Genomic DNA, 25,617 nt, shown 5'->3' on the forward strand with positions numbered 1-25,617 from the left:
TATCGGCGATACCGATACCGATACCGATATCGATGGCTTGGTAGAAAAATAAATAGTGAATTATGCATAAAAAGTTACCAACATTTAACAGAGACAACTGTTAATCGTATTCTTTTAAATAAAAATGCCAAATCAAAAAACAACAAAACCATTTATTTTAGTATTATTATTTTACGAAGTCAGTTAAACTTTAAGTAATAGCTACACATACAATTAGTACCTAATAAAAGTTTACTATAATTGGTAGAGTTTTTTCAGAAAACAAAGTGCGCACGCGCGGGCGGCCTCCCGCATCGTTCATTGGGCGCGGATTTTTGAATTATTTGATATCAAAAAAATTGGTTGTTTGTAAAGTAGGTTTACGATCGAGATGTTTACGTGATAACATAATGCAGTGGCAGCGCTCGAGATGAAACGGGAGATCGGTCCGTCTCTCTCTCGTTATACCTGCGATCGCGCTCGTGAGGTTTTGGTGTGACACAAGTTTATGAACATGTCACCCGACTAAAACGATTTTAAAAACGTTATCACGTTAAAAATTAAAAAAATTCTAAATTATTTATTTCTTTCCTTTACATAAACAAATTTGTGATTGGAACACTCCTAGTAAGCAAATAAAATGCTTGTGTCAGGAGGTTCCGCTCTTCCTTAACACTATTACAGAAACAGAAATAAAACAATATGAATGAATAGGTACAATGCAAAAACATAAAAGAAAAGAAATAATTTAATAAAAAAATATCGGTATCGGTTGATTTATTATCGGCGATACCGATATATCGGCTTGCCGATATATCGGCCGATATATCGGTATCGGTATCGGTATCGTTACATCCCTAAATAAAAGTTTCACTTTAACTAGTTGCTAGCTACAATAATTTATAAATAATATGTATGTACATTCTTATTACAATGATATTTAAAACATTTGGGTACCTACACGAGATTAGTAGGTAAGTTATGGAGAAGTAAACAAGCAGTCGTAATATTATATTAAATACTAGCCGCGTCACGAATGAGGAAGTATTTTAAGATGTTTAAATGTAAAATTTAATTATAATATAAACAAATATAGTCAACGATAGCTCACCGGCATAGTTACATACCGGAAAAGATGAATACCATTTACTTATATAGTACTCATATCATTTAACATATAGGTATGTACTATAATGAGCAATAACGAGGTAAATTAAAAATTATTTCATTTTACCTTGTATTTTTTTGGGTTCAATATAACCAAAATGGGTTCCGCTTATGTGATCACAATGTTATTCCCTCGTAACTACTTCGTAGTATTCTATAAATAAAATCTTTAAGAATTAAATACTTTTTTACAGATTTTAAAGGAGTGAATGAATTGCTTCTAAATCGGTTTCTTCGAAAATAAAAGTGGTGAGTCAATTTTGTGTTAAAATATTTTATTTGATATAGAAGTATTATTGATTAAATCCTAGAAATAACAAAAGGCAAATTTTATTTAATACCTTAAATTAAAAAATTCATATAGGTACATACATACTTACAAAATTAGATAGATACTAGTCGCGAATCACATTGTCACATACCGTAAGGTATTTTCTATTAAAATATATTATGCGAAGAAAATATTGTACATTTGCACTTTTGAATCGTAAAACTTGCTGTTAACATGTTATATACCGTTACTAAAAGACACAGTATTATGACTATTTACATGGTATTTAATTAATAAAGAAATTGTGTTTTTAATTTGTATTTCATTATAATTTTGAATATATTATGTTCCATACAAGTAAATATTTAAATATTTTTATGTCATGTAGTTTGCAAATACAATATCTTATATATAAAAATGAATCGCAAAATGTGTTGGTAAGCGCATAACTCGAGAACGGCTGAACCGATTTCGATAATTCTTTTTTTATTATATTCCTTGAAATACGAGGATGGTTCTTATGTAGAGAAAACGTAAATATGTACCACGGGCGAAGCCGGGGCGGAACGCTAGTCTTATATATAAAAATGAATCGCAAAATGTGTTGGTAAGCGCATAACTCGAGAAAGGCTAAACCGATTTCGATAATTCTTTTTTTATTATATTCCTTGAAGTACGAAGATGGTTCTTATGTAGAGAAAACGTAAATATTATGTACCACGGGCGAAGCCGGGGCAGACCGCTAGTACATAATAAGAACAATTATTATTGGTGTAAAAAATAATTTTCTTAACTATATACTATAATTGTATCTGGATCTGTATCTGTATCACTAGCTGTGCCCCGCGGTTTTACCCGCATTGCTCCGCTCGTTGTGTTGGTCTTAGCGTGATGATAGCTTAACCTTCCTCGATAAATGGGCTATCTAACACCGAAATAATTCCTTAGATGAGCGCGTTCAAACAAAGGAACAAACAAACTCTTCAGCTTTATAATATTACTAGCGGTCCGCCCCGGCTTCGCCCGTGGTACATATTTCGCAATAAAAAGTAGCCTATGTCCTTTCTCGGGTATCAAAATATCTCCATACCAAATTTCATGTAAATTGGTTCAGTAGTTTAGGCGTGATTGAGTAACAGACAGACAGACAGAGTTACTTTCGCATTTATAATATTAATATGGATAGTATAGATAAAATTATTCATCAAGTACACATATTAAGAAATAAAATAAGTTGTTTTTTGCTTCATACAATTTAAACGTTTCAATCTAACATAGACATGATACATTTAAAGAAATTAAAATAAATAATTAATTGAATTAACAGCTATTACTTAAATGGTGAATGCTATTTCTTTAATCATATATTTGGATTGTATGGTGAAGCCAAAAGCGCTATCATATAAAGAAGTTTAAGACAGATCAAATAAATTAATGTTTCAATATTTGTACACGGTGTTAGTTACTACATTTTTGCCAAAACAAGTTGATAAGTTTTTTATATACATTTTGAAAGAATCTAAGACACCATGTTCAAAACTATAGAAAATAACTAGGCAGTATTTCTTGAACTAATATACTCATAACTCTACATAGTTATTTACTATGATTATTTTTCCGACCCAAATATCGACCAATAGAATTGCACCATTCGACGTCACGTGGTACAACCTACATGGTATTATACTGATAATTTTTTGAAAATTTTCTCTGGTCGTTGACGTCAAACTGACAGGTTCAATTCAATTGTGAAATTATTGGCCAACATTGGGGACGGAAAAATAATCTCCCGAATACCACACGAGCTTCAAAATTATCTGGCATTTCCCTCAAGGTGCCCTGCAAACAAATAAAGTCGTCAAGTTTTTCAGGAAAAATCACTCGCGCTTCGCGCTCGTGATTTTTTAACCTTGACTAAAAACTTGACTCCTTCATTTGTTTGCAACGAACCTATCGGAAAATACCCGATAATTTTGAAGCTCTTGTGGTATTATAAGTGAATATTAACATAAAAATGTATCTGTGGATTGACAGAAATAAATAAGAAAAACTAGTACTGTGCCTATTACAAATTTATTAATAAGGGAAATCGACTTGACATGTAAACTGCTTACTGCATTCGAATGTATTTATATAAAATACTAGCTTTCCGCCCGCGGCTTCGCCCGCGTTTTTAGAGAAAAACCCGTTCCCGTAGGATTTCCGGGATAAAACCTATCCTATGTCGTTTCTCGGGTATCAAAATATCTCTATACCAAATTTCATGCAAATTGGTTCAGTAGTTCAGGCGTGATTGAGTAACAGACAGACAGACAGAGTCTTTCGCATTTATAATATTACCAACCATACATTGGATGTGATGATATACTATTTCCTAACGACTTGTTTATAATATACTCATGTAAAATACTGCGGGTTTGCTTCGTAATATAATAGCTGTTTCCTTGATAATATCTCCTTAGAATAATCTAAGATTGTATGACTATTTCTAGAATTCAGTCACGACTCAGCTATTTTAATGAATTTAGCGGACAGTCATTTTGTGACAGATTTATAAAATTGAGAAATTACTGTTGTTATGTTTGTCTGTTTAGGGTATGGGGTAAGATGTCTTTTATGTTCAGTTATATTATATTTGATAAGTAGGTATGTATTTATTTAACGAGAATATATACTTCGCGATCGATTATATTAAGGAGAGAAAATGTACTCTACATTATTGATATAATGAAATTTTTACAGTCTAATAGATTTATTTATCATGCCCTTTGTACAAAAGTTTATTCTATTAAAGGGCCTTGGAAAGTGTCTTATTAGCGGCCTTTACACGCAAACTCTATCGCGCGTATTATGTAAGTATCTACGATTATTTCTCCATTTGTATTGTGAACAATTGACTTAATTAATTCTAATGTTTGTTTTAATCAAGATTATGTCTGACTTAGACCTAATAGATTTGTATAGATAAAGTAGTATAATTGCTGCATTATTCTAACTATAGTATTCCTTTCAAATTATTTTCGCTTTCACAATCAGAGAAAACATAGCTCATAAAATTCATCGCTATCTGTTCAGCGGTTCTTGGGAATAGATTTTCATTCGATTTATTTGTTTTGTTTATGATTGACTAAAAAGACGATGTCGCGAGTTGCAACACCGTCGTGTCGCCTATGGCATCTGCGGATCTACGCTTTAATCAGAATACACACGGGAGCATACATTGTCTAGCAATATTTAATGTAGTCCTTTCTTTGCAAAATATATTTTTATATAGCAAAGTTCGGAATAAATTTAATATTGCTAGACCAGGTTCAAATTAAAGCTAAATATATATTGGGATATATCATAGAAGAAAACGAAAGTGTTGGTTTTTCTCTCAAATTAAGCTTAAAAGAGCAAAGTATGAGCATCTTATAAATAATAAATAGTGTAGAAAATATGTTAACACGCAAAATTGTCGTTGTGAAATATTTATGTATTGCATTTGCGTGAGTATATTTTAATTTAAATTTCAACTAGAAGGAAAAGTGATTACTTATTATAGCATTATTTTTTTGTTTGTGTGGCACTCGGAATTTTGCAGTTGTAAAATTTAATATACCTATAGTACCTACCTATCTAGATCCTTTAGCACAAAAATGTATATTACCACTAAATATAATATGTATTAAAAATTAATGTGTAACTTCTCTACAAAATATTTGAAAATAACCACAAAAAGCTTTCATAATGATTCGATTTTAAATAATAAATGGGTATAATTATGACGAATCTATAGATAAAATGCACCGAAAAACACGATTAATCAATGTTTTTTTTTTCATACAAAGTTGCACACACAGCTTGCCCGTGTGTCCCAATCCGTTCATTTCGCAAAGCTGTCACGGTATTGCCATGTGGGGCGGCGCGCTTCCGCCGATTGTTCGCTGAAAGTAAAATCATTCGTAATGCGCCTTTGTGCGTTTTGTTGTACGCAACGTGTGTCCGTGTGTAGGGAATAGCTTTTACTGTCAGTACGAGTTGTATAATCAAATTACTAATTGGCTACCTAAACTTTTGATTTGTCCTTTGCCTGAAGGTTGCCTGGCAGAGATGGCTTTGAGCCATAAGGCCGCCATTTGTACATTTTGAATGGTTTTTTTGTACTTTTATTTTATAAGACACTTGTACAATAAAGAGTAAATAAATAAATAAATATAATTATCTGTGATATTGTGGAATTTGTAAATTTTGGAGATTATGGTATGGATTTTATGGACTGTGGAGGAAAGAGAGGATACATCTTTGGCATGCTTTGTAGTGACACAGCTTGAGGGATTTAATCTTGAATTGAGATGGGTTGTAAGATTAGTAATACAGATTAGTGAAATTGAGATAAATTATGATTTGACAGAGAAAATGCAGTCAGTTTTTACAATTTTCAATAAATGCTATGATAAAATTGCTACAAACTTAAATTATAGGCACCGTTGTCTTTCTAACAGTAGATCCTAAAGGTAGGTTACATTCGAATGTAAAAAATATCATCAATAAGGAGTTTCCTTCATCAAAGTTCCACTTTTTTTTTCCCGTTAGGGCATCCATTAATTTCGTAACATAGGCACTATATTACGGACAGATAAGAATCTCCTCGTGATGATATAGATAATCTGATACAAGTTTTGACATAAGCATCAACTTCTACGTCAATACGACATTAAATAATGCTTGTGGTTGCGAAACGAATTCCTACCGATATGGCGATAAAGTTCAAACACAAATTGCTTTGAGCAAAAACTAAAGTATAGTAAAGGAAACATTACAATGGTGCTTTTTTCCAGAAATTTTATGTAATATGTAAATGTGGTTCTAAAAGCCAGTTGATATAAATAATGTTATTGTTGAGATTGTTAGAAGTGTAAACAATTTCACCAGGATTGCAGAGGTGGTGAATGACAGAAAGAATATGACGTCACATCTAAAACATGACGTCCCAGATTTTTGGCGTCAAACCATTAATAACGTCACAATATGTAAAAGCATCTCCTGTGACTCTCTGTTCTATTACTAAGCAGAGAACGGGTTTTCTTTGAAATTGGTTAGGTTAGTAGGAGCATACATGCAGAATGGTAGATGTGATATGTGACTGTAACGAAATAATTCATATCTAAAATGTGACGTTAACAATTTTGGTTATCATCATACACATAACACATTCTTACATGATGTACAAACTTAACATTCTTCAATCTGTTTAATTTTTAGTCATGAATATTCTTCTGCCAGTTGAATGTTGATTGATTACAATATTATGTTTATTCAATGCTGTATCCAATGTATATCTCTATCTAAAATATTTTAATAAAATACCCCAATGTGATCGCGCCCTTATTCCATCGAGTAAGGCCCCGTTCACAATTCTCTCACATAATAATTAGCATGCGCGCGTCAAGTAATAAATATATTCATTACGATTTGTCTGTCCGTTAATGAATTTGTCGGAAACGTGTAATAACTCTTAGATTATGCTCGTATCTGTGATACTGTCGTGTGGGTAATTAGCTACATAGTATTTATGTTTTGTATGAGTTTTTAATGACAGCAAGCTATGTATATACGTTGCCTTGAAAATATATTGTACTAGATTTCCGCCCGCGGCTTCGCCCGCGTTTTCAAAGGAAAACCCGCATAGTTCCCGTTCCCGTGGGATTTCCGGGATAAAACCTATCCTATGTGCTAATCCAAGTTACCCTCTATATGTGTGCTAAATTTCATTGTAATCGGTTCAGTAGTTTTTACGTGAAAGAGTAACAAACATCCATACATCCATACATCCATACATCCATACATCCATACATCCTTACAAACTTTCGCCTTTATAATAGTATTAAGAAGATATTAAGATTAAGATTAAGATTATTGTGCTTGGCAAATGACACCAAATGCAAATATTTGAAAGTATAAGCAAGGATTTGAGTAAAATATTTTACTGTAAACCATTTTATTCTTACTAAGCTTTTATTAGGAATACTTTTTCTCAGTTATGCAAGATTTTTCATTGAGGCAACGATAGAAGCGTCTAATTCAACAGCAGTTTAATTTTCTAATACCAGTACCTAATGTTGTAAACCCTCGAAAAATACAACGGGACATCTAAAATCATTTATCAATTTAATCGAGGTAAACACACAATCTAACTGACCGATAAAAAACTCGACCACTAATATATTATGTAGTATACTTACGAGTAGGTTTTGCTTTCATTGAAATCCATTAGCTGTCATTTTTCAATGTTCTATAAGTAAAATCGATATAAAATTATTATTATAACGTTACCAAACAAGCTCCATTATTAATTAATCGAGTAATACCTTTTTCGTTACACAAACGATAATTTTATGCCCATTTACTTACAAATGGCTAATGAACTTTTCGTCAATAGATAAATTGACATTAACTGATTTAAATCTAGACCAAAGCTGTAAATAACCCAACTAAATAGTTCTTAATATAAACAAAATATTGAAATTATATATTATCGGCTGTTAACTGTCAATTATTAAAGCCTGTTTCGATCGTAAGCTTCTGGTTTTAATTAAATGAGAATGGATTAATATTGGACAAGTGTAAATAGCCAGCTTATGACAGATTTTGTCGGCCATATTATGGTTTTATAATCTATGTGTTATACGTAACGAGTTGGTAACGAGTCATTACTGCCCGCCCGCAATGCTGTGGAGATTATAGTAGTTTTTTTAATTAACTGCAAAAAATGGAGATTATAAATTGGTCACCTAGTAGGTAGGTACATGCTACATACACTTATTTTTTTCTATTATTTTTTACTTTAACTACCATACGAATTCTAAGTTTGATTTTATGCTATTACCTACTTCCCGAAAATATCTACATATTTCTATAAATATACCCACCATTCTATTACATCTGTCCACTGTCCGGTGTCCTTATATTTCCATTCTAAAATCATTGTATACGTTATAAAAATTGAACAGCAATAAATTACAGTTTTACCATTACTATGCATAACCTATATTTAAGAAAATAAAATTCCCTTTAACAAAATCATAAATAAAAATACGTATGCACAAAAGATAAGAATAGAAACAGACACACCTATCAAGTCATTAACAAATCGCCAATTTCCAAATACGTTTGCAATTCTAAAAACAATAGATTTCTCAATAATATATTCATTCGATGTACATATATGGGCATCGTAAATGTGCAAGTCTATAATTTGTTTTATTTTATCGAAGCAAATCACTATAAAACCGGCCAAGTGCGAGTCGGGCTCGCGCACAAAGGGTTCCGTAGCAGCAAATATAATAAATTACAGTTAAATCAACCTATCTCAAAAACTATAAGAGATACTTTGATCAAACCAAAAATCGTTGAAAGAGTTAATTAGCATGCATCACCTCTATTTTTTTTAGAATTTTATACCCCGTAGTTATAAAAATAGAGGGGGGGGGGACATACTTTTTACGACTTTGAGAGCTGATATCTCAAAAACCGTTCACTTTAAGAAAAATGTTTTTTAGAAAACTTTATATCATTTTAAAAGACCTTTCCATTGATACCCCACACGGGTATGTACATCGAAAAAAAAAATTTCATCCCTCAGTTACATGTATGGGGGGCCCCACCCCCAATTCTTTTTTTTACTATTTAGTGTCATATTTTTGTAGCGGTTCATACAACACATATTCCCATCAAATTTCATCACTGTAGTACTTATAGTTTCCGAGTAAATCGGCTGTGACAGACGGACAGACGGACAGACGGACAGACGGACATGACGAAACTATAAGGGTTCCGTTTTTGCCATTTTGGCTACGGAACCCTAATAAAAATGGTGTTTAATTGTCCATCAGTTTGTTAATGTCTCAATCGCTTGCGAAATGTTATTTCATAAACCTGCATATTGTGTTAGCCGTTAGGTGACCTAACATTGAAATTATTTAATCAGATGTTTATTTGTTTATAATTAACTAGCTTTCCGCTTGCGGCTTCGCCTACGTTTTCAAAGAAAAACCCGCATATTTCCTGTTCCCGTAGGATTTGCGGGATAAAACCTATCCTATGTGTTAATCAAAGTTACCCATACATCCATCCTCACAAACTTTCGCAATTATAATGTTAGTATCGGTCAATTAGGGAAAGCTGGCATGTTCACAGTACTCACACTTATGCAATTTCACTTACAGTATGTTCAAAAATAAATGCGACTCTAGTTTCATTTTAGACTTGAATTGTAAAATGGGTGCGTTGTAGATATGTATATGCAAATATAATTACTTATGAAAGCTCTCATAATTTACCTGTAAAATTATAATTTAAAAGTAAATCAATTGATGAAGTTAATTATTTATTCTAATAATAATCAATTGGATAAAAGTATTAATAATCATTCAATTATCAAATAATAATTAAATTCCTGACTTTGGTCGAGTAAAGATATCTAAGAAATATTATATTTGTAATAAGTACGTAATACCTACCAATACGCGCTAACAAATATGTGTTACATGTTTATTGTATAATTTTCACACTATTGGTTTTAAACTCAAACTCAAACATTTATACAATTAGACTTCTTATAGAAGCACTTTTGAATCGTCATAACAGTTTTTATATCGTTATAAAAATAAGTAACTTAAGAATAGAACTTATTCTATTTCATAGAATATTAGTTTTATTATTAATATGTAGCATATTTTATTACGTAATTCATAATATTTATTACTGAGAGGCATAAATGTACTTGTCTCGCAAAATTTTGTCATATCGCTGCACAAAAGTAATTTAAACCTAACTTTGCATCGATGAGTCCGACAGTGTCCCCACCCCAATTTTATTTCCCTCGTTAGTGTGTGCTAGTGCGCAGTCAGGACGGACGTGTGTCAAATCGCTGCATATTCCCGCCAATTACGTAAGTACGACATTTCAGTTACTTCCAAGCAATTATTTTATATTATCGGTGGTTGCATTTTTCTAGTGTAATGTGAAGTTTTATTACGATTGTTTGGTTCTAACAGACATAGTAAGTAAATTAGCATCATTATAGGTACTTGAATTTAGCCTAAATATTATACATTTTTCATAATTTTCAAAAAAGTCGATAATTTCTCACGTCGCTGTTCTCATATCGCTGTAATCGGTGGTCTTTTTTACCACCGATGTGATAATTTACACCGATGTGATAAGAAAAATCAATCGGTGTCTTAAATATCATATCGGTGTTTTGATTCATGATCGACGCATAGTTTTGTCACATCGGTGGATTGTTTTATCACATCGGTAGATCATATTATCACCTCGGTGTAATTTTATCATATTGGTAGACATAGTGTCATTTCATTAAAGTAAACAAAAAAACAATGGAGCATACCTACAACCATACATTATATACATACATATACACATATTATATTTTTTAACTTTCATAAATATTAACTTGTGTGCAGCTCGTGCCGCACACAATTCGTTCGAGTAATTTTGTTTAAGATTAATTTTGTTTAAGAATGCTGAAATCAAAACTAAACGAGGAGGAGAAAAAAGAGAGAAAGAGGTTGATGGAAAGAATAAGAAAAGCTAAAATCAAAAGTGATCCTGTGTTAAACGAGCAGCATTTAAGAAAAGACAGAGAACGCTTAGCTAAAAGAAAGGCAGCTGGACTTATCCTAACCCGAAGCCAAATGACTGCACATGCACGTCGCAATGCACAAAAGAAAAACCGAATCAGTGCCCGTGCATATTATCAGCGGAAAAAAAATAAGGCAAATGGTGCCCGCAACAACCCAACAAGTGTTTCAGAGACCAATGACGCAGAATCGCTACCGAAAAATCAAGATAATGAGCCCGGTATTTCTCAAGAACTAATAGGACCTCATAGCCCACGGCTATTGCGACAGAATGTTCGATGTAATAGTCCTAATTTGCGTATTGATGCCATAGTAGCGAGTAGTTCCCACTATTTACGTACAAGCAGTCCCCTAGATTTATCAATAGCATCTCCTTTACGAACGCCAAGTATTAGTTCTATAAATTCAGAAGAATCAACATTACGCCCAAATAGTCCTAACTTAGACACATCCTTTAATACTGTTAAATTCAAACAAGACATTAAAATGAAATTTCGTAAATATCAAAACGTTAAAACTCAGCAAATACACGATTTAAGAAAACAATTGGCAAAGGCTAATAAAGAGAAACTAATGTACAAAAAGAGATACATGAGACTACATCAAGAATTTAAGAAATTAAAACAGAGTAATTTAGAAGTGAGACGAATCCCAACGAAGCCAAAAAATATAGACCTGCAAAAACGTATCCGTAAGATTGTTGTTCAGTTTTTTGAGGATGATGAAAATTCAAATCTTTGCCCAGGTAAAAAGGATACTGTCACACAAAATGGAGTAAAAAAAGAGAAAAGGCTGATGAAAGACACAATTAAAAATTTACACAAAAAGTATTTGACTTCGGGCTACCCTCCAATCAGTTACGTCACTTTTACAAGAATGAGGCCGTTTTGGGTCACGCAGCCAAAATTAAACTTGAGAAATACATGCCTATGTGAGAAACATGAGAACATGGATCTTGTTATATCATCTTTAAAAAGAAATCGTATCATAAAAGAAAACACCACGACTGAAATTCTAAGTAGTATTTGCTGTGATATTTTTAAGGTAGAATGCCTGCAAAGAACATGTCCTGTCTGTAAGAATCGTCATTTAAATTATCAAGAATTTGATAACTCCAAAGATGTTATTTATTGGAATTGGAAGAAGATAAAAAAGAATTACAAAAAAAATGGAGTCGATAAAATAGCCGTTAATGTAGAAAAAGTAAAAATAACCGTTAAACCATTACAACTAATCAAAATATTTGAAAACAATCTGAAACCGTTCTTAACACATTGTAGTAATATACGAAATCAAAGTCAAGCTTTTAAGCACTACAAACAAAACATGACTGAAAAGGATTGTGTCGTTCACATTGACTTTAGTGAGAACTATAGCTCCAAGTACGGGTCCGAAATACAATCTATGCACTTTGGTGGCAGTCGTCAACAATTCACATTACACACTGCTGTAATTTACTATAAAAATAAGGAAGAGAATATAACAACTCAATGTTTCTGCACTATTAGTTCTTCACTGCGCCATGATGCTGCCGCCGTTTGGGCTCACCTTGTTCCAATATTAGAAGAAATTAAACAGGAAGCTCCAATTGTTCAGAATCTTATTATTATTTCTGATTCTCCATCAGGCCAGTATCGGAATAAGAAAATTTTTTATATTATGTCCCAACTCAGTATTTACTGCTCTTCTCTGACTAACATAATATGGAACTATAGTGAATGTGGTCATGGAAAAGGTGCGCCAGATGGAGTAGGTGGGCTACTGAAGCGAACGGCGGATCGATTTGTTGCACACGATGGTGATATGAATAATATAGACTCTTTTGTAAACTATTTAAAATCTGCTGTCCAAGGCGTGAAAATTAGTACTGTAGAAGAATATGAAGTTGAAGAAAAGGACTGGCTTCTCCCTACAAATTTGAACACATTTCGTGGAACATTGCAAGTCAAACAAGTCATTTGGACTAAAGAAGCTAAAAATCGTATAGTTTTACGTCGACTTTCTTGTATAGAAGATGAATGTATGAAATATGTTGTTAAATGTCCACATGGCAAACATCTAGACTTCCACAATTTGTCAACCGAACACGAAATTAAGTCTAAACCTCAACTTTCTACTTCGAGTAATAAAAAATCCAGAACTAAATCCAAAATAGATATCACTAAAATGCGACCAGTAAAGTTAACTGACAAATTAATTTTGTTCCCACAGCCATCACATTCAAAGTATTTTACACCATCAAATACATTAAAAATCTCGGAAAATGCGGCACCCAGATCATCCTCTTCGACAAAAATGTCTGAAAATTTGCTATTGAACTATGTAGATCTTGATCAAAGTACTCCTGCCTGTTCATTTTTAGAGAAAATTGACACGAACATTTTAGTTGGTTTAGAGGAATCAACTCAATTCGTAAATAAAGAGGATACGGTAAAAGCATCTAATAGATTTTCAAGTCCTACCGTGGAAGACAGTGACACCGATGAGGAAATATTTAGAATAAAATCTAAAATTAACTTTAAAAAAGAAAAAAATGAGCCACGTAAACCAACTCCTGACATCAAACAGAGATTTAATTATATATTTGGTTGCAGTGACACTGATGATGACTTATTTTGATCTGGGCTGATTTGTTTTTAAAATTTTTATTTTTATTGTTTTTAGTTTTAATTGAAAAAAAGAGGTTTAATTGTTGTAACAGATAATAATTATAAAAGTACGTAATTAAGTGCTGTGATTAACTATAGGTATACTACATAGTCTTCTATGACTTAAAAGTCTAATTATGGTGCAATTTAATAAAAGTGGAGTACGAAGACGGTTCAAGTTCTGTAGTGATTTATGTTGAACTTAAAGGCTGATTAACATAATAACCAAATTATACTGACAGATTTAATTTAAGTTTTTTTTTTAAGGGTAAAGATTATTTGCTAGATGTAAGATATAAGCGATCTCTATGTAATCTATGATACTTACGCACTGAGAACAAAGATTTTAAAAATATTAAATTAAGTGATAATTAAAGCTGTGATTATTGTAGTGTTGTTATGATTAAGGTTAAACTTAAAAGGCTGATTAATTAGGTATATAAAGTTTTCTTATATAAAGTTTCTATTCTTAGTATTGTTGAACCTAGAACGCCACAATGTTTTAAGTGTACCTACACATGGCAAAACAATTAGCTTGATCGCCACATTAATAAATGTGTATTGTACAATAACGTACAAGAAATTTTTGTTTTTTATACTTCTTTTAAATAAACACAATGATAATTAAAAAAAACATTATTTTTTATTCTAAGAAAATAATACCCTTAGTTCAGGTATTCAGTTCTTAGTCACTCCTTCAAAAATGTATAAGCCTACTATTTCTTTTTTGATGTTCAAAGGTGGATAGATTATCATATCGCTGTATATGTATATCACATCGGTGAATAAATTTATCATATCGGTGTACAGAAAAGATAATCGGTGCCGGATTGTCACATCGGTGGAAACCAGAATTCAAACTGAATTTTCTCCATAGTCTTAAAAGATACGTTGATGGTTACCAATAAGGGAGTATTTAGTATCCTAAATATTACATTAAACATGAAAAAAATAAAAAATATATATAAATGAAAAAGTTCACCGATATGATAAGAAAAATGGCATTTGTTGAAATTCACCCTTGGGTGAATTTCCCAAACGACTTTTTTTTTTGTCTTCATTGAAATTAGTATTTGAAAAAAGGAATATTGTTCTGTACTATTTTTTTTTGTATTCATTAGGTATTTATTGGGTTGTGGCATAAAATATTATTTGTCTAAGTCTATTTACAAAGGTAGAAATAAATACATAAACCTCTATTTTTGTCACATCGGTGCTGTCCCTCTACTTTTTTTACAAGCAAAAACGCTTATATCGTTATAAAAATAAGTAACTTAAGAATAGAACTTATTCTATTTCATAGAATATTAGTTTTATTATTAATATGTAGCATATTTTATTACGTAATTCATAATATTTATTACTGAGAGGCATAAATGTACTTGTCTCGCAAAATTTTGTCATATCGCTGCACAAAAGTAATTTAAACCTAACTTTGCATCGATGAGTCCGACAGTGTCCCCACCCCAATTTTATTTCCCTCGTTAGTGTGTGCTAGTGCGCAGTCAGGACGGACGTGTGTCAAATCGCTGCATATTCCCGCCAATTACGTAAGTACGACATTTCAGTTACTTCCAAGCAATTATTTTATATTATCGGTGGTTGCATTTTTCTAGTGTAATGTGAAGTTTTATTACGATTGTTTGGTTCTAACAGACATAGTAAGTAAATTAGCATCATTATAGGTACTTGAATTTAGCCTAAATATTATACATTTTTCATAATTTTCAAAAAAGTCGATAATTTCTCACGTCGCTGTTCTCATATCGCTGTAATCGGTGGTCTTTTTTACCACCGATGTGATAATTTACACCGATGTGATAAGAAAAATCAATCGGTGTCTTAAATATCATATCGGTGTTTTGATTCATGATCGACGCATAGTTTTGTCACATCGGTGGATTGTTTTATCACATCGGTAGATCATATTATCACCTCGGTGTAATTTTATCATATTGGTAGACATAGTGTCATTTCATTAAAGTAAACAAAAAAACAATGGAGCATACCTACAACCATACATTATATACATACATATACACATATTATATTTTTTAACTTTCATAAATATTAACTTGTGTGCAGCTCGTGCCGCACACAATTCGTTCGAGTAATTTTGTTTAAGATTAATTTTGTTTAAGAATGCTGAAATCAAAACTAAACGAGGAGGAGAAAAAAGAGAGAAAGAGGTTGATGGAAAGAATAAGAAAAGCTAAAATCAAAAGTGATCCTGTGTTAAACGAGCAGCATTTAAGAAAAGACAGAGAACGCTTAGCTAAAAGAAAGGCAGCTGGACTTATCCTAACCCGAAGCCAAATGACTGCACATGCACGTCGCAATGCACAAAAGAAAAACCGAATCAGTGCCCGTGCATATTATCAGCGGAAAAAAAATAAGGCAAATGGTGCCCGCAACAACCCAACAAGTGTTTCAGAGACCAATGACGCAGAATCGCTACCGAAAAATCAAGATAATGAGCCCGGTATTTCTCAAGAACTAATAGGACCTCATAGCCCACGGCTATTGCGACAGAATGTTCGATGTAATAGTCCTAATTTGCGTATTGATGCCATAGTAGCGAGTAGTTCCCACTATTTACGTACAAGCAGTCCCCTAGATTTATCAATAGCATCTCCTTTACGAACGCCAAGTATTAGTTCTATAAATTCAGAAGAATCAACATTACGCCCAAATAGTCCTAACTTAGACACATCCTTTAATACTGTTAAATTCAAACAAGACATTAAAATGAAATTTCGTAAATATCAAAACGTTAAAACTCAGCAAATACACGATTTAAGAAAACAATTGGCAAAGGCTAATAAAGAGAAACTAATGTACAAAAAGAGATACATGAGACTACATCAAGAATTTAAGAAATTAAAACAGAGTAATTTAGAAGTGAGACGAATCCCAACGAAGCCAAAAAATATAGACCTGCAAAAACGTATCCGTAAGATTGTTGTTCAGTTTTTTGAGGATGATGAAAATTCAAATCTTTGCCCAGGTAAAAAGGATACTGTCACACAAAATGGAGTAAAAAAAGAGAAAAGGCTGATGAAAGACACAATTAAAAATTTACACAAAAAGTATTTGACTTCGGGCTACCCTCCAATCAGTTACGTCACTTTTACAAGAATGAGGCCGTTTTGGGTCACGCAGCCAAAATTAAACTTGAGAAATACATGCCTATGTGAGAAACATGAGAACATGGATCTTGTTATATCATCTTTAAAAAGAAATCGTATCATAAAAGAAAACACCACGACTGAAATTCTAAGTAGTATTTGCTGTGATATTTTTAAGGTAGAATGCCTGCAAAGAACATGTCCTGTCTGTAAGAATCGTCATTTAAATTATCAAGAATTTGATAACTCCAAAGATGTTATTTATTGGAATTGGAAGAAGATAAAAAAGAATTACAAAAAAAATGGAGTCGATAAAATAGCCGTTAATGTAGAAAAAGTAAAAATAACCGTTAAACCATTACAACTAATCAAAATATTTGAAAACAATCTGAAACCGTTCTTAACACATTGTAGTAATATACGAAATCAAAGTCAAGCTTTTAAGCACTACAAACAAAACATGACTGAAAAGGATTGTGTCGTTCACATTGACTTTAGTGAGAACTATAGCTCCAAGTACGGGTCCGAAATACAATCTATGCACTTTGGTGGCAGTCGTCAACAATTCACATTACACACTGCTGTAATTTACTATAAAAATAAGGAAGAGAATATAACAACTCAATGTTTCTGCACTATTAGTTCTTCACTGCGCCATGATGCTGCCGCCGTTTGGGCTCACCTTGTTCCAATATTAGAAGAAATTAAACAGGAAGCTCCAATTGTTCAGAATCTTATTATTATTTCTGATTCTCCATCAGGCCAGTATCGGAATAAGAAAATTTTTTATATTATGTCCCAACTCAGTATTTACTGCTCTTCTCTGACTAACATAATATGGAACTATAGTGAATGTGGTCATGGAAAAGGTGCGCCAGATGGAGTAGGTGGGCTACTGAAGCGAACGGCGGATCGATTTGTTGCACACGATGGTGATATGAATAATATAGACTCTTTTGTAAACTATTTAAAATCTGCTGTCCAAGGCGTGAAAATTAGTACTGTAGAAGAATATGAAGTTGAAGAAAAGGACTGGCTTCTCCCTACAAATTTGAACACATTTCGTGGAACATTGCAAGTCAAACAAGTCATTTGGACTAAAGAAGCTAAAAATCGTATAGTTTTACGTCGACTTTCTTGTATAGAAGATGAATGTATGAAATATGTTGTTAAATGTCCACATGGCAAACATCTAGACTTCCACAATTTGTCAACCGAACACGAAATTAAGTCTAAACCTCAACTTTCTACTTCGAGTAATAAAAAATCCAGAACTAAATCCAAAATAGATATCACTAAAATGCGACCAGTAAAGTTAACTGACAAATTAATTTTGTTCCCACAGCCATCACATTCAAAGTATTTTACACCATCAAATACATTAAAAATCTCGGAAAATGCGGCACCCAGATCATCCTCTTCGACAAAAATGTCTGAAAATTTGCTATTGAACTATGTAGATCTTGATCAAAGTACTCCTGCCTGTTCATTTTTAGAGAAAATTGACACGAACATTTTAGTTGGTTTAGAGGAATCAACTCAATTCGTAAATAAAGAGGATACGGTAAAAGCATCTAATAGATTTTCAAGTCCTACCGTGGAAGACAGTGACACCGATGAGGAAATATTTAGAATAAAATCTAAAATTAACTTTAAAAAAGAAAAAAATGAGCCACGTAAACCAACTCCTGACATCAAACAGAGATTTAATTATATATTTGGTTGCAGTGACACTGATGATGACTTATTTTGATCTGGGCTGATTTGTTTTTAAAATTTTTATTTTTATTGTTTTTAGTTTTAATTGAAAAAAAGAGGTTTAATTGTTGTAACAGATAATAATTATAAAAGTACGTAATTAAGTGCTGTGATTAACTATAGGTATACTACATAGTCTTCTATGACTTAAAAGTCTAATTATGGTGCAATTTAATAAAAGTGGAGTACGAAGACGGTTCAAGTTCTGTAGTGATTTATGTTGAACTTAAAGGCTGATTAACATAATAACCAAATTATACTGACAGATTTAATTTAAGTTTTTTTTTTAAGGGTAAAGATTATTTGCTAGATGTAAGATATAAGCGATCTCTATGTAATCTATGATACTTACGCACTGAGAACAAAGATTTTAAAAATATTAAATTAAGTGATAATTAAAGCTGTGATTATTGTAGTGTTGTTATGATTAAGGTTAAACTTAAAAGGCTGATTAATTAGGTATATAAAGTTTTCTTATATAAAGTTTCTATTCTTAGTATTGTTGAACCTAGAACGCCACAATGTTTTAAGTGTACCTACACATGGCAAAACAATTAGCTTGATCGCCACATTAATAAATGTGTATTGTACAATAACGTACAAGAAATTTTTGTTTTTTATACTTCTTTTAAATAAACACAATGATAATTAAAAAAAACATTATTTTTTATTCTAAGAAAATAATACCCTTAGTTCAGGTATTCAGTTCTTAGTCACTCCTTCAAAAATGTATAAGCCTACTATTTCTTTTTTGATGTTCAAAGGTGGATAGATTATCATATCGCTGTATATGTATATCACATCGGTGAATAAATTTATCATATCGGTGTACAGAAAAGATAATCGGTGCCGGATTGTCACATCGGTGGAAACCAGAATTCAAACTGAATTTTCTCCATAGTCTTAAAAGATACGTTGATGGTTACCAATAAGGGAGTATTTAGTATCCTAAATATTACATTAAACATGAAAAAAATAAAAAATATATATAAATGAAAAAGTTCACCGATATGATAAGAAAAATGGCATTTGTTGAAATTCACCCTTGGGTGAATTTCCCAAACGACTTTTTTTTTTGTCTTCATTGAAATTAGTATTTGAAAAAAGGAATATTGTTCTGTACTATTTTTTTTTGTATTCATTAGGTATTTATTGGGTTGTGGCATAAAATATTATTTGTCTAAGTCTATTTACAAAGGTAGAAATAAATACATAAACCTCTATTTTTGTCACATCGGTGCTGTCCCTCTACTTTTTTTACAAGCAAAAACGCTTATATCGTTATAAAAATAAGTAACTTAAGAATAGAACTTATTCTATTTCATAGAATATTAGTTTTATTATTAATATGTAGCATATTTTATTACGTAATTCATAATATTTATTACTGAGAGGCATAAATGTACTTGTCTCGCAAAATTTTGTCATATCGCTGCACAAAAGTAATTTAAACCTAACTTTGCATCGATGAGTCCGACAGTGTCCCCACCCCAATTTTATTTCCCTCGTTAGTGTGTGCTAGTGCGCAGTCAGGACGGACGTGTGTCAAATCGCTGCATATTCCCGCCAATTACGTAAGTACGACATTTCAGTTACTTCCAAGCAATTATTTTATATTATCGGTGGTTGCATTTTTCTAGTGTAATGTGAAGTTTTATTACGATTGTTTGGTTCTAACAGACATAGTAAGTAAATTAGCATCATTATAGGTACTTGAATTTAGCCTAAATATTATACATTTTTCATAATTTTCAAAAAAGTCGATAATTTCTCACGTCGCTGTTCTCATATCGCTGTAATCGGTGGTCTTTTTTACCACCGATGTGATAATTTACACCGATGTGATAAGAAAAATCAATCGGTGTCTTAAATATCATATCGGTGTTTTGATTCATGATCGACGCATAGTTTTGTCACATCGGTGGATTGTTTTATCACATCGGTAGATCATATTATCACCTCGGTGTAATTTTATCATATTGGTAGACATAGTGTCATTTCATTAAAGTAAACAAAAAAACAATGGAGCATACCTACAACCATACATTATATACATACATATACACATATTATATTTTTTAACTTTCATAAATATTAACTTGTGTGCAGCTCGTGCCGCACACAATTCGTTCGAGTAATTTTGTTTAAGATTAATTTTGTTTAAGAATGCTGAAATCAAAACTAAACGAGGAGGAGAAAAAAGAGAGAAAGAGGTTGATGGAAAGAATAAGAAAAGCTAAAATCAAAAGTGATCCTGTGTTAAACGAGCAGCATTTAAGAAAAGACAGAGAACGCTTAGCTAAAAGAAAGGCAGCTGGACTTATCCTAACCCGAAGCCAAATGACTGCACATGCACGTCGCAATGCACAAAAGAAAAACCGAATCAGTGCCCGTGCATATTATCAGCGGAAAAAAAATAAGGCAAATGGTGCCCGCAACAACCCAACAAGTGTTTCAGAGACCAATGACGCAGAATCGCTACCGAAAAATCAAGATAATGAGCCCGGTATTTCTCAAGAACTAATAGGACCTCATAGCCCACGGCTATTGCGACAGAATGTTCGATGTAATAGTCCTAATTTGCGTATTGATGCCATAGTAGCGAGTAGTTCCCACTATTTACGTACAAGCAGTCCCCTAGATTTATCAATAGCATCTCCTTTACGAACGCCAAGTATTAGTTCTATAAATTCAGAAGAATCAACATTACGCCCAAATAGTCCTAACTTAGACACATCCTTTAATACTGTTAAATTCAAACAAGACATTAAAATGAAATTTCGTAAATATCAAAACGTTAAAACTCAGCAAATACACGATTTAAGAAAACAATTGGCAAAGGCTAATAAAGAGAAACTAATGTACAAAAAGAGATACATGAGACTACATCAAGAATTTAAGAAATTAAAACAGAGTAATTTAGAAGTGAGACGAATCCCAACGAAGCCAAAAAATATAGACCTGCAAAAACGTATCCGTAAGATTGTTGTTCAGTTTTTTGAGGATGATGAAAATTCAAATCTTTGCCCAGGTAAAAAGGATACTGTCACACAAAATGGAGTAAAAAAAGAGAAAAGGCTGATGAAAGACACAATTAAAAATTTACACAAAAAGTATTTGACTTCGGGCTACCCTCCAATCAGTTACGTCACTTTTACAAGAATGAGGCCGTTTTGGGTCACGCAGCCAAAATTAAACTTGAGAAATACATGCCTATGTGAGAAACATGAGAACATGGATCTTGTTATATCATCTTTAAAAAGAAATCGTATCATAAAAGAAAACACCACGACTGAAATTCTAAGTAGTATTTGCTGTGATATTTTTAAGGTAGAATGCCTGCAAAGAACATGTCCTGTCTGTAAGAATCGTCATTTAAATTATCAAGAATTTGATAACTCCAAAGATGTTATTTATTGGAATTGGAAGAAGATAAAAAAGAATTACAAAAAAAATGGAGTCGATAAAATAGCCGTTAATGTAGAAAAAGTAAAAATAACCGTTAAACCATTACAACTAATCAAAATATTTGAAAACAATCTGAAACCGTTCTTAACACATTGTAGTAATATACGAAATCAAAGTCAAGCTTTTAAGCACTACAAACAAAACATGACTGAAAAGGATTGTGTCGTTCACATTGACTTTAGTGAGAACTATAGCTCCAAGTACGGGTCCGAAATACAATCTATGCACTTTGGTGGCAGTCGTCAACAATTCACATTACACACTGCTGTAATTTACTATAAAAATAAGGAAGAGAATATAACAACTCAATGTTTCTGCACTATTAGTTCTTCACTGCGCCATGATGCTGCCGCCGTTTGGGCTCACCTTGTTCCAATATTAGAAGAAATTAAACAGGAAGCTCCAATTGTTCAGAATCTTATTATTATTTCTGATTCTCCATCAGGCCAGTATCGGAATAAGAAAATTTTTTATATTATGTCCCAACTCAGTATTTACTGCTCTTCTCTGACTAACATAATATGGAACTATAGTGAATGTGGTCATGGAAAAGGTGCGCCAGATGGAGTAGGTGGGCTACTGAAGCGAACGGCGGATCGATTTGTTGCACACGATGGTGATATGAATAATATAGACTCTTTTGTAAACTATTTAAAATCTGCTGTCCAAGGCGTGAAAATTAGTACTGTAGAAGAATATGAAGTTGAAGAAAAGGACTGGCTTCTCCCTACAAATTTGAACACATTTCGTGGAACATTGCAAGTCAAACAAGTCATTTGGACTAAAGAAGCTAAAAATCGTATAGTTTTACGTCGACTTTCTTGTATAGAAGATGAATGTATGAAATATGTTGTTAAATGTCCACATGGCAAACATCTAGACTTCCACAATTTGTCAACCGAACACGAAATTAAGTCTAAACCTCAACTTTCTACTTCGAGTAATAAAAAATCCAGAACTAAATCCAAAATAGATATCACTAAAATGCGACCAGTAAAGTTAACTGACAAATTAATTTTGTTCCCACAGCCATCACATTCAAAGTATTTTACACCATCAAATACATTAAAAATCTCGGAAAATGCGGCACCCAGATCATCCTCTTCGACAAAAATGTCTGAAAATTTGCTATTGAACTATGTAGATCTTGATCAAAGTACTCCTGCCTGTTCATTTTTAGAGAAAATTGACACGAACATTTTAGTTGGTTTAGAGGAATCAACTCAATTCGTAAATAAAGAGGATACGGTAAAAGCATCTAATAGATTTTCAAGTCCTACCGTGGAAGACAGTGACACCGATGAGGAAATATTTAGAATAAAATCTAAAATTAACTTTAAAAAAGAAAAAAATGAGCCACGTAAACCAACTCCTGACATCAAACAGAGATTTAACCCAGATAAGCCTGAAACTAAAATTTTCTGAAAATTTTGAAAAAAGTTACATTATTTAGTTTATTAGATCTTATGCAACATAAAAAAAATTATGAAAAAAAAATTAAGTGTAAGGCTTTCAGGGAAACAGCCGTCCTATATGTAGGACAGTAGGATAATAAGAGGAAATAAAAGACCATTTATGACAAAACAGAATGTAATCAAAAAGTGTAGTTTTTTAGATAACTATTTCTTTATATCACCCATTGTTATATGTAATTTACTAGATTACACTATTTATGAATGATATGTTTCAAAACACTTGACACACACTCCAACATCCATAAAACATACCCTAACCGTGTAGCACCAACCCAAGCTTTGAACCCGTACCTAATAGGTTTACCTTTTATGTGCTGTTTGCAGCCATGTCTACCATAGTAGGGGATCATGGCCTCATCTACACTGGTACTGTTACTGGTACTGCTCTTCAAGAGGAGAAAACTCTAAGAACTTTTTATTTAGAAGTGTAACTAGGGGGCGTACTTTTGTGTATTTGTCTTGCAAATCCAGATTATCATTGACATGAAGGTAGCGAAAAATAAAGTCAAATCTATCCCTAGTCATAGCCGAGCTGATCAATTCATTCTTTGTATCAGGGGAGTTTTCCCAATACATTCTTCTACGGGGGAGCCATGAATAACCACTAACCAACAATATGCCGATGAAACATTTCATATCTTCAGTGGTTATGTCTCCAGGCAAATTCTTTTTGACATCATATTTATTGCTCTCTGACACCAACAACGAAATAACATCTTCATCTAAGAAGGTTTCAAACCACTCAATTGGGCGCTTATCTTGGCAAGCGCCTTGAACATCTGGCCAATTCACGGGATTTTTTGTTTAGTCCCGTTTTCTCCATGCGTAGGTACGCCTACGTTTAGTTCGACCTGTAGAATCAGAAGGTTCTTCTTCTGTATCACTCAGAATAATCTGCCCTTGAATCATTACTTCAGCCGGTTGAAGCAGAATGTTTCGTGGCAAATTATTCAAAGTTACATTATCTTCTTCACCCGAATCTTCGTCAGTGAGACAGTCAGGATCAACAGGAGGAGGTAGAATACATATCAGTCGTTCTCTATAATCTTCTTCATTATCAGAAACATTTTCTAAAGCATCTAAAATTTCATGCGCAGCTAACGGTCTGTAAAGAAAAAGTTGTATTATTGTACTAAAATCATGTATATTATCCTACTGTCCTATATATAGTACGCTAGTATTTGTAACAAGTTATACGTAATTTATTTATATTATTTTGCTAGAATATTTATTTAGTACAAAAGTTAAGGTTATCAACTAGATATTAACGCAGAAAAAAACAATTCACGAGTAAAATATAACTTTTTATACATACCTGTCATTTGCCATGTCTGCAACGCACTTTTATTACACACTTATAAGGTAAAATATAAGGTAAAAACTGTTAAAATAACTGTCTTTTTATTTTTTCTAATAAAGCTGACACGTTTCTTACTGCAAATCATAAAACTAAATAATCTTAGATAAAGAGGGTATTCTGATACATTTTTTTATTTCTACTGTCCTAAATATAGGACAGTAGGCTTATCTGGGTTAATTATATATTTGGTTGCAGTGACACTGATGATGACTTATTTTGATCTGGGCTGATTTGTTTTTAAAATTTTTATTTTTATTGTTTTTAGTTTTAATTGAAAAAAAGAGGTTTAATTGTTGTAACAGATAATAATTATAAAAGTACGTAATTAAGTGCTGTGATTAACTATAGGTATACTACATAGTCTTCTATGACTTAAAAGTCTAATTATGGTGCAATTTAATAAAAGTGGAGTACGAAGACGGTTCAAGTTCTGTAGTGATTTATGTTGAACTTAAAGGCTGATTAACATAATAACCAAATTATACTGACAGATTTAATTTAAGTTTTTTTTTTAAGGGTAAAGATTATTTGCTAGATGTAAGATATAAGCGATCTCTATGTAATCTATGATACTTACGCACTGAGAACAAAGATTTTAAAAATATTAAATTAAGTGATAATTAAAGCTGTGATTATTGTAGTGTTGTTATGATTAAGGTTAAACTTAAAAGGCTGATTAATTAGGTATATAAAGTTTTCTTATATAAAGTTTCTATTCT

The 25,617-nt window shown here is 32.3% G+C and overlaps 2 protein-coding genes and 3 pseudogenes across 5 annotated transcripts in view; 4 read left to right on the forward strand and 1 right to left on the reverse strand.

The window, feature by feature from the left end:
- LOC149476987 (protein FAM114A2) overlaps window positions 1-9,143 on the reverse strand; it is a 180,548-nt gene extending 171,405 nt beyond the window's left edge. Inside the window, exon 1 of the mRNA XM_089711454.1 lies at window positions 9,129-9,143. The gene's annotated coding sequence lies outside the window, so the exon portion shown is untranslated. The remainder of the gene's footprint in view (window positions 1-9,128) is intronic.
- Window positions 1-25,617, forward strand: part of LOC149476989 (uncharacterized) — a 124,247-nt gene that overhangs the window by 60,405 nt on the left and 38,225 nt on the right. For 2 of the 4 annotated variants that reach the window (XM_089711467.1, XM_089711465.1), the window contains exon 2: window positions 1,341-1,395. The exons of the other annotated variants lie outside the window; for them this stretch is intronic. The gene's annotated coding sequence lies outside the window, so the exon portion shown is untranslated. The remainder of the gene's footprint in view (window positions 1-1,340; window positions 1,396-25,617) is intronic. 4 annotated transcript variants of the gene reach the window in all.
- LOC149476990 (uncharacterized) lies at window positions 10,154-14,722 on the forward strand (annotated as a pseudogene).
- Window positions 14,759-19,632, forward strand: LOC149476991 (uncharacterized; annotated as a pseudogene).
- LOC149476992 (uncharacterized) lies at window positions 19,669-23,451 on the forward strand (annotated as a pseudogene).

This window comes from Colias philodice, chromosome 26 (assembly GCF_061535455.1).
Source record: "Colias philodice isolate Cphi_HAF_F1 chromosome 26, ilColPhil1 Martin Lab GWU primary, whole genome shotgun sequence".
Taxonomy (NCBI): domain Eukaryota; kingdom Metazoa; phylum Arthropoda; class Insecta; order Lepidoptera; family Pieridae; genus Colias; species Colias philodice.